Source organism: Benincasa hispida, chromosome 3 (genome assembly GCF_009727055.1).
Source record: "Benincasa hispida cultivar B227 chromosome 3, ASM972705v1, whole genome shotgun sequence".
In the NCBI taxonomy this organism is placed as follows: domain Eukaryota; kingdom Viridiplantae; phylum Streptophyta; class Magnoliopsida; order Cucurbitales; family Cucurbitaceae; genus Benincasa; species Benincasa hispida.
In genome coordinates this window covers 69,953,235-69,962,906 of record NC_052351.1, presented here as the reverse complement: position 1 = coordinate 69,962,906, position 9,672 = coordinate 69,953,235, and positions in this window count along the sequence as shown.

Below are 9,672 nucleotides of genomic sequence, written 5' to 3'. Positions count from 1 at the left end.
CATGAAGTTTGACACATAGGTTAAATTTATAAGAGTTATAAATACCTAGTTATGCATGGCAATGTGTATGGGTTTTGGTTATTTCTTTTATAAATGTTATAAGAGAAACTAGAATTAAAATCAATAAGAAAGACATGCATGCGAACTTGAATCATGGTTTTAAAGGATAAAATGAAAAATGTTTTCATTTTGGAAAGGAATCATATAATCGCTTCATAATTGTACATTGCCTATCGTTTAGCTCACGAGAGCTTAGACGATAGCTCAAAGTGTTTTCCTAAACGATCGTGTACACGTGCATCTGTCTAAACTATCGTGTTGTTTTACTAAACGATCGTGCGTTTGAGTGAGATTCACTAAACGATCGTCTAAACGATTAGATTTGCATTACCTAAACGATCATGCACCTTTACTAAATGATTAAGCACAAGTCTATACAATAGACACAATCCTCTCCCACTTACTTGGTCGTTGAATACGATCATTGTTTCCTCCTTCCCTCTACCAAATCCAATAGAGCCCCACCTCCTAGATTCTCACTCCGAGAATACCAAGGTCACTGAGTGGTGGTGTCTAAGTTGTTGTTTGTTCAAGTAGAAGACTGTTCGTTTGCTGAGCGACAGCGAGAGTTTTGGGTAGACGATTGGCTTGACGTTGAGCGACAGCAAGAAGTGCTGATCCAAGCGAGAGCGAGAGATAAACAGAGGAAGAGTTCTTCAAAGGTGAGCCTCTCATTCTTTTGTATTTAATTGATTGAAAGCATGTCGTAATTTATTTTGAAATGCATAACATGTATGTTTGTTTATGAATGCTTGTATTTCTATCACAATGAATTTGGAACAATCTTGCTTTCGCTCATAGGTACTCTTTGATAAGAGTTCCTTCAGGTACAACCTAAAGGCTTTACAGTTGCCAGTCAAGAAAACCAAGTATGCCAACTGAAAAAAAATCTCTGTATGGTCTTAAACAAGTTCGCAAACAATGGTAAGAAACGTTCAAAGATACTTTGATAAACAATGGGTTTAAGGTAAACTCCTCAGATACGTGTGTTTATTCAAAGTTGTTTGGAGCTAAGTGTGTGATTATATGTAGATGATATGCTCAAATTTGGAACAAACATAGAAAATATACGTAATACTAAATTGTTATTATTGTCACATTTCAAAATGAAAGATTTAGGGGAAGCTGATGTAATACTTGATGTTAAGATAAGGAAAACTGAAAATGGTTTTTCTCTTTGTCAATCACACTACATTGAAAAATTACTAAAGAAACTTGATTGTTTTGATGATTCTCCTACAAGAACTCCATATGATGCTAGTATAAGTCTTAAGAAAAATAAAGGAGATAGTTTATCTCAATCTGAATATGCAAATATCATAGGTAGTGTTATATTTTTAATGAACTATACTAGACCTGATATAGCATATGTTGTGAGTCAATTGAGTAGATATACACATAATCCTGATAAGGACCATTGGATTGCTCTTCGTCGTCTGTTGAGATATCTTAAGGAAACTATGAACTACTGTTTCCATTTTAATAAATTCCCTGCTGTATTAGTGTTGGGAATCATGTCCTAAATCTCTCTTGTATTCTTGTACTTTGTAAACTCTATATTAAAAAATTGCTATTATAAAATAATTGTTATTTTATGAGCATACACTCAATCAAATACACAAAGATCCTAGGTTATTTTATGTAATTTAAACATGCATGTAGAGACATACAAGTGGATCATGTTTAAATGATAACCTAAATGGTCTGTAATAGATGGATAAGGCTGGGTATCTTATCCTGGTGACACTACGAATACAACTCATTTTGTAAATGTTACAATTGTTGTAAGGTTCTACAAATGATCTGATCTGACCATTTATGTAGAGATATGTGAGAAAGGGCGTTTTATACAAAAAGGTTTTGTATAAGACCAGACTATGAAATGAATAGTCTCATTATATAATGGCATTAATAGTAAAGATTTACATTTCATCAGAATGACCATAGTGATATGACCTGAATCTTAAGTGAGTTGTGAACTCTTGTCTATGAAGACAATATTTTGATTTGCATGGGTGAGAGTGTCCAGATCGCCGAATCAATATGTCTACCATTTTGGGGATTCGTCCGATTAGGGAGTTGGGAATGCAACTACACAAGACGGAATTCACTCATTCCCTAATGTCGGGATAAGTAGATAAATTAATCCCTTAAGAGCTGATTTTGGGGATTAAACAATGTGACGCCACACCCTCTTTTGGCCCGAGAGGGGTTTCGTCATAGTTGGACTATGACTTATTGTTCATTAGAGGGATCAGTGGTATTTCAGGGGCAAAACGGTAATTTTGGCCATGCTGTACTTATGAACAATTTGTGAAAGGTCATCGCATTGTTAACTGGTTATATCCAATGGACACAGAAATATAATTGAAGTGTGAAGAATGCAGTTAGTCTTTAGTGGAGTGATCAACAGTTAATGGATGTTCGATAATTTAATTAAAGGAGATTAATTAATTATCCAAGTATCATTGGAGCTTCAATCTACATGTCTATATGGTCTCATCTATAACTCGACAGGAATTATTGAGAATTAATTTTGGATTAATTTGAATTGTTCAAATTAATTAAGGGAATTAATTATACATGATATAATTAATATAATGTATTTGATACATTATAATATAAAGTTTATTAATTTTGAGAGAAATTAAATATTTAAAGATTCAAATACTAATTATATGGATGAGATTCATATAATTAATTTTAATATGAATTTTATTTATATTAAATTTTATAAATGATTGAGAGAATTCAAACTATAGGTTATATTGTATTTGATACAATATAAAAACTATAGGTTATATATTATATTAGATATAACATATAGTATAATATATATATATATATACTATATAATAAAGTGGTTATTATATAATTAAATATTTTTAATTAAATTAAAATAGTTTTAATTTAATTTTGAATTTAATAAAAGGATCGAGTAATAACTCCTTCCTCTGGGTTCTCTCTAATCACGTATGTGGGAATGAAAGGTTACAGGAGATCTTCTTCTTCCTTTTGCTTCTCACGTTGAGAAGGTCTGCTGGTTACTCTCTAGTCTTGATCTCCCAGTAATCTCTTTAAAAAACACAGAAAAATTCCTCTCCTCTCAAATCCTCTCCCTATCCTAAAATCAAAAGAGTCCACACCTCCTGTAATTCTCAACCTCAAGGAGAATACATAAGACTTTCTTCTGGTGGCTTCTAACCAAATAGTGATTTGGTGATTGCTACGAGTTTTTTAGGTATTCGCGTTGTAAGGTTTGTTCGTGACCGGAAGGAAGAGGTTCGTGAGAATTTGGTTCTTCAAGGCTAAGTGTTGATCTTGAAGAAATTGTGAAGTTCCATTGCAGAAGTGGGGATTGTCCCAAATTATATTTTCACAGAATACAAAAATCATGGAACAAGATTATGCAAAATACAGAAAATTTACAACATGCAAGGAAGAAGGAGAAATGAAATTAGGATTTAGAAATCAAGAAACTTACCCTTGAAGAATCGTTCTTCATGAATTTTCTCCTCTTTGATCACGAACAATCACGATACAAGATGGCTGCCACTGTTCTTAGAATATGCCAACGCAAAACTTGTTTTCTATTTCTATAATTGCGTGATCTATCTTCTATGTCTTAATCGCGCTAATAGATGATAAATGATATGCGATAATACAGAGTTTGTTGTAAAATACCGATTGATGTGTTCAGATAGTGTTATGCGCGTCACAAGTTTTCTTGTGATGAAGCCAAGTATAATTCCAACGTGAGTTTCTTAGAATGACCCGAGGTTGAACGCGGGGATTTGCAATGTTTGTGCGACAATGAGGTGATATGTGCGATCGTAAACAAATTATGATTTTGAAGTGCTAGAGAGTTAAATGCGATGGTAAATGAACAAACAGGTAACAAATAAAGCTGAAATTGTGCAAGGTGTGTGTGAGTGAATGTGATGGCAAGTCTTGTGGATAGAAACATAGGACGAAATGGGTTAGGGGAAAAGATTATCGCAAGTTTGTCAATCCTGTTAAGGATGCAACTAAGGTTCTGTCTTCCCTTGGCTGACACCTCTCGGTGATCGCCTGTGTCACCATATTTCTATGATAATCAGGGACGAATGTTTCCAAACACAAGGTTATTTCCATTTCTAGAAATACTTCTTGCTTTAGTTAACGTATTCTATCAACCTTCTTTCGAGAGGTGGATTAACATTTTCACTTCTGCTCTCGCAGGTGAAGATGCCATTGAGCATACGTTTAATAAACTTAGCTGACATCTTCAACATGGATTGACTCACTCGCTTAATCCTTCCCCCACACCCTATAAATTTAGTGACTCATGGTGAAAGAAATGAAGGATGGATGCATAATGGTGAACAGAGAGATGAAGATGAACATGGTAGTGATTTTAATTGGTAAAATGTTTGTTACAGAGATATGAATGATAGACAGAAAATGAACAACAAACGATGAATAGAAAGTAAGAACAGTCGAGAGCTGCATGTCAATGTCCTAGCATGGATCCTGATCGGGGCTGCTTGCTTGCCGGTGCATTGGATGAATGGAGGAATGAGGTGGAGAACTTCCTTCTCAGGAGAGTTCTTGGGAGAAGAGTGTTCCTTGCACATAACTTTTTTTTGGTATTCTCCTCGTCTCTCTTCAACTTGTGTTAAGTGTTGCTATTTATAGATTTTAGTGCCTTTTGCCTCAGTGGTCCCACTCTAAAAAGTTAGTTTTTCTTGTCACAGTTGGTGGGAATGTCCGCTCTGCTCCACGTTCCATTGTCAGGCCGTACGTTAGAAAAAGCTGTACGATTTCAGAAATCCCTAAGAATGCGTTGATGTTATTGTCCATGAGCAATTGCCGCATGCGGTGATACCTGCTACCTGCAAAACAAAGGTTTGGACATCCTTTTTGCCCTCGCCATGTGGTCAATGAGTGTGTTTGCGATACTTTTACAAGCTTCACGTTTTTAAGTCAATTTTACTACATTCGACGCAACTTTTCCTTTCTATTGTTGCATATTCTAAGTAAGACGATATAAATAACTTGTATTTCTACAAGTTATCAACTGCCACAAAATCTCCCTCGATATTCTCTGTATGGGAAGAGAATCACATGAGGTGTGGGCTTTGTGTATTTTGGGAAGAAGAAGACTATTAATTTATATTATATTTGTTAAAAGTTTAATTTTTCAATTTCATTTGGGGGAAGTTATAACTCCATCCCCTCTTTTCTCTAGTTTTGACAGACGTGTGTTAGTGGGGTGGTTCAAGATATATATATATATATATATAAACCATATGTTATATCGTATATAACATATAACCTATAGTTTTTATATTATATCAAATACAATATAATCTACAGTTTTTATTTCTCTTATATGTGCATAGTATTTAATAAAAATCACATTTATACTAAATTTAATTATATGAATCTCATCCATATAATTAATATTTAAATCATATTCAAATATTTATATCCTCTCAAACAAACTTTATATTATAATGTATGAAATACATTTTATTAATTATATGATATATAATTAATTCCGTCAATTAATTTTAACAATTCAAATTAATCCAAAATTTGATTGTCAATAATCTCTGTTGAGCTACAGAGGGGATTTTATAGACCTGTAGATTAAAGTTCCAATTGTTCTTGAATAATTTAATTAAAAATTATTCAACATCCATTATAACGAGAACGCAAGTTTCTCGAGATGATCCAAGGTCAAACATAGGGACTTGCAACTAAGTGATATTTGTAAAGTAATGTGTTCAAGGCGGTGAATAAAAAGAAAGAAATTGATGAACTATGCGCTACTCCTACTCCTAACTAAACAAACTAAACAGTTGAAGTATGTCCATGAGAATTGGTGGAGATGCGACAACTGTTAACGTGTAATGAGATGCATAGAGAAGTAGAGTTGAGGGAAAATTTCACCAAGTCATTAAGTTTGGTCGCAAGGGTAATCCCAGCTTGCCACACTAACACATCACACACCTCTCGGTGGTCAGCCACATGATTATATCTCTATAACGCATGGTTGCATTGAGCATAAGATTATTCCTATATCTAGGAACACTACTTACTTTACTTAGTGAGTTCCACTACTTACCCTCTTGGGCAGTTGGTTATAGCTACTCAGTTTATAGATAAGCATTGCGATAGCTTCACACTAAACAAAGAGGATTGACTCACTATACTTGTGCAACGCACACTTCTTGGTGGTTTGCTACCTGTGGCATATCTCTATGCTGCGAATATGCGAAAACTCTTGCAATCTTTACTTAACTCATTGCGATAAAAGTAAAAGATGGTAAAGTAGAAGAAGAAGATGAAAATGGTGTTGAAGGAACTAAAGAGATGCATTGACTATAAAATATATTAATGTCTTAAGCCAAAATGTAATACAATACAGAGATAAAAAGAGAGGTGGAGGGCTAGATGTAGGCAAGATTTCCATTAGATGTATGTCAAAATTGTCGGTGGTGCCATGGATGGGCGGTGGAGTAGTCTCTCTCGAGCTCTATCTCCGCGAAGCTCCGGTCATCATTCGGAAAGGGTTGTGAGAATGAAGAACTCTCAAAGATTGTCTGCTCATGCTCTCATCTATGATCACAAGAATCTGCCTAAGGTAGAGACCCAGATGCTCTGAATTTGGGCTTCAAGAATCTATTTATAAAGCTCAAACGCTTATAACATTGGAAATCCCACTCTGAATCACTGTTGTTACTGATGCGGTAGGTGAAATGTCATCATGATCTTATCTTTTTTATACTCTCAAGGTATGCGTTCATGATTGTTTCTTTTGAAGCATCAACATATTCCACCGACTTTGCGATTGATTTTCTATCATGGCTATCACTATGTAGTTGCAACATTCCATGCGATGAACTTGTCTTCATGAATATCAAAGCATGCAATCAACTTTGCGATGGTCTGGGATCAATGCATGCGATCGATTCTTGTGATAGCTACAAAATAGACATTTTGATGCAAAATAACGTATGATATAGGGTTAGTGGAAATTTTTAGCGCTGATCGACGCAATCTCATTTTTCCTCATGAATCCATAGTCATTTTAACACATATTTTACTCCTCAACCCTCATAATTCTGAGTAAAAGGCTGCAATAGCTTGTATTTCTACAAGCTATCAATAGGTAATGTGGGGACATGAGCAAGGGAAAGACATGAGATGGTTGATCAAGCTAAGTAAAGGTCAAGAAAATCCATCTATGCATTGGAAGCAAGATCAAGAGGATGCTCAACGCATATGTGGGAATCAAAGAGTTAAGACATGGAGATGGTTGTCTTTGGAGCATAGGCGAAGCATGAGACAACCACTTGGGAAGAAGTTACATTAAGAAACCCTAAAGGAGACCAAGTGGATGCATACTCTAATAAAAATAGCCTACTTGGACGCATAGCACAATGAAACACAAGAACCATGCTATAAACTAGAGAAACCATGCTTTGAAGAAGAGTTTAAAAACTAAAGAAGGAGGAAAAGAAGGAAAGATGAACACATGGCAAGGGCTACAATGCGTTCAAAGAGGCCTTAGGAAGGGAAAATTGAGGCACCATGTATTAAAGATATGTCATATAAGGAGTAAGGCCAAGTAGAACGTGCAAGACAACTCAAACAAGCCTCATGCATTGAGAATTATGTAACCACCATTCGTTAAAGTCCACCATGCGTTGAAGATTTAAAGGAAAGGTAGGCCAAGGAAATAAGCTATGTCCTGAGGCAAAGAAAGCTCATTGAAGAATTTAGCTTAAGAAAGAGGCAAGCCATGTGTTGGTTGGCTTGCCATAGAGGTTAGATTGGCTTGGAGACATGTCATGCATTGGGAAACTTGAAACCTAGTGATGGTTGGGAGTAAAGGAACATACATGCGTCAAAGCAAGCTTCCATACATCGAAAGTGAAGTGTTGGGTGGCGAAAGACACATGATATAGCTGAAGCACGAGGTGGCGTGATAAGAGTTAGCCAAATAAAAGGAAATTGACAGCTAGGGAGTCTACTTGGCAAAATTAAGGAAGTTGGAACTCATGCAGAATTCTCTATAAATCTGGGCTATGGAATGGGGATCGGTTTGGCCCTTTTTACTCAGTAAAAAGGGGTGATATTATAGCTATATGAAATCTAGATGAGTGGGAAGAAAATTTGGGACCGCTAAAAGAAAACTCTCATGAATTGATGCTGAAAATCAAAGAAGAACCAAGGTAGTGCAGATTCTAAGTTCAATCGGGCAGTTTGTAATGTTTGATGAATTCCAAGCGTTTCAAGAAGAATTAAGAGCTCCAATTTTGAGGTAAGTTAGTTCAAATGATATGCAATAAGTTCGTAGAAGGAAGTTTTAGATTTCAATGAATAGATTTCGAGTTATATGTTATGAAAGTTGAATATGGGATTTAGGTGATGAAGAAGCAAATAGCTGACTAAGGGTTGAAAGAAGCAAGTAATGTGATCATTTTGCTTGTGCTAAGAAGGAGATTTTCAACGAACTTGAAGCTCATTGAGTGTAAAATATAACTCTGGGCTGCCATGAGAAGATTTGGCTAAAAGGATGCCTAAAAATGAAGAGAACTTGATGAAGCTCAGAATTTGAGGTATCTGGAGCAAGTTAAGGTATTTGGAGCATTCTGAGCTCTAGAGAATGAATGAGAATCTCAAATTCGGAGGTAAGCTTCCCGATAAAATTCTTGACAAGTTTCATGAAAGAATTTTTGTCTAATTCGAGTTGGAATTGATGCTATAAATGTTGAAAATTGAAGGAAAACAAAAGGGACCATGCACCCAAGGAGGGACCATGCATCCAATAAGGGACCATGCGGCCAACTATGCTACCGAATGAAGAATTGTGTGTTGGCTTAAGGGATGCTCAAGGCCTAAAAAGCTAGGAAAGGAGCTAACTAAGTGTGAGTGGCTTCTAACTCTTAAAGTATTTTAAAGTTTATGCTTTGACTAGTTTTCAAGTTTTAGCATGTTTGAAAATGATCAAATATAGTATGTTTGATAAATGAGTTCATAGCATACTTAGATGAGTTAGAATTCAAACACGTTTAAGTTTTCCTAAAAGCCAAAATTGGACGCATAGAGAGTCCTATGGAACTAAGTGTTACTCATGTTTTATCCAAAGCATCAGGGTTTTAAAAGGAAGCTAAAGCATGAATTTCTTAAGAGAACTAGATGGTGTTCACTCAAACACATGGTTTAATGACGAACGCCATGCATATCAACGCAAGGTTGAGGTTTTATGAGTTTGATGTTTCCAAAGTAAACTAAACCATGAGTTAGTTTCATAAACTAGCCATTCCTATATCTTCAAAATTTGTTTATATACAAATGTTTTACTAGAGAATTCATTAAAATAATTCTTATGCTTAGTTATGAATGATTTACTCCAAGTATTTGGATGCATGGCTTATGGTGAACAAATTATTCATGAGTTTTATACATGATTTCATCTGAAAGATATTAGCTCAAATGTTTTAGAGCATGATGTTTTTAGTATATGGTATTCGATGCATGCATTCCTAATGAGTATGTGTTTTACTGATGACATTCCTTCAAAATAATGTGTTAATAAGGAATGCTATTTCAAAGTTA